This window comes from Alligator sinensis, unplaced genomic scaffold (assembly GCF_000455745.1).
Source record: "Alligator sinensis unplaced genomic scaffold, ASM45574v1 scaffold244_2, whole genome shotgun sequence".
Classification (NCBI taxonomy): Eukaryota; Metazoa; Chordata; order Crocodylia; family Alligatoridae; genus Alligator; species Alligator sinensis.
This window is the reverse complement of record NW_005842189.1, coordinates 2,036,877-2,038,498: the sequence shown is the minus strand read 5'-3', so window position 1 is coordinate 2,038,498 and position 1,622 is coordinate 2,036,877.

Here is a 1,622-nt window from a genome sequence, read left to right as displayed (position 1 = left end):
ATGTGTATGTGCACAAGAGTGTGCATGTGTGTGAGCCTATGTCTTTTAGTTAAGAATTGCCATCATGCTGAAAATACAAAAATATAAACCTTCCACTATTCCCAATGTGTCCTAGAAACTTTCCAAGAACTCAAAGACTAAAAAGAAACTGAAAGGCCAGACAGCTGCATATTACAGATATTTTGCATGAATTTCCTTTGAAAATCATTTCAACATCTGTAGTATGCCAGAATCATTTCTTAAAATGAATCCATTGCAGCTAATGCGCTCCCATGACACATTCTAGGCTATAGTACAAAGGATTAAGCTATTTGGGGAAAAATAACCCACACCAAAGCCATCAGTAATCTACATTTGGATTACTTCTCACACTCAAGGAAACCTCTGGATTCAAAACATGCAGTTCCAACCATGTATGACACAAATGATTTGAAGTATTGGATTTCTTGGAGTGTGTCAGTACTCCAGTTTGGAAGCTACCTTGCTGCATAGAGAACTAAAGTGAAAAAAACCCAAAAACAGCTCCAACGTTTTAGAAAGGGCCCTTCAACATCATAGTCCTGTTCAAGAGCATGTACAACATACAGCCATTTAAACCTAGTGAGGCCCTCAATTTTTTTTCCAGTGCTTCAGTTTGGAAGCATGTCAAACACCAAGACAGATTAAACCCAATTTAAACCTGCAATGTGATAAAACAAGCAAAAAAAAAGAAAAAGAAAAAAGGGAAACAGTTTTTAATGTTAAAAACCACCTAAAGCTAGGAAAACGGGCTGCCCCGGCACAGTGGTAGCTGTCACATGATGGAAAGAGTCTGTGTGTGTGTGAAGACTTATCTATCTAGATATAGATACACACGCACGTGAATACACACACTATCTAGATAGTAGGTTTCTCATACATACATATATATACACACATATACATACATGCATGTGGGCATGTATGAAGCAACCTACTAGATAGAATGGATAAGATGAAATAGGTAGTGTTTTCATTCATGCGCACACACGTGTATGCACACACAATGTGGAAGTACACTGATATCCCACACTTAAAGAGACGATTACTACTAAAAACGAGGGTGATAGCATTGCACAGATTAAGACTGCAGGTAGAAACCTGGATAGTGGGAGAAATAAAATGCAGCCTCATCTTATTGCCTAGAGTTCAATCAGTCGTCTCCTCCTTGAGAACTGGGCAGGTGGAATTGACCCGGGGAATCGGACGGACCGGGTCCGGTCCCCATGACACGGGTGTTGTTGCGAGCAGCTGCACACCCCGACTCAGACGCCGCTCCCACGCGAACGAGCGGGGCTGTAAAGAGCGCCCGGAGGTGGCAAACTTCGTGCCGAGGTGCAGGCAAGAGTTCAATCAGTCGTCTCCTCCTTGAGAACTGGGCAGGTGGAATTGACCCGGGGAATCGGACGGACCGGGTCCGGTCCCCATGACACGGGTGTTGTTGCGAGCAGCTGCACACCCCGACTCAGACGCCGCTCCCACGCGAACGAGCGGGGCTGTAAAGAGCGCCCGGAGGTGGCAAACTTCGTGCCGAGGTGCAGGCAGGGAAGAGAGGCGCTGTCCTACTGTGCCGCTACAGGCTCCCTGCACCGGGCGGCTGCAGA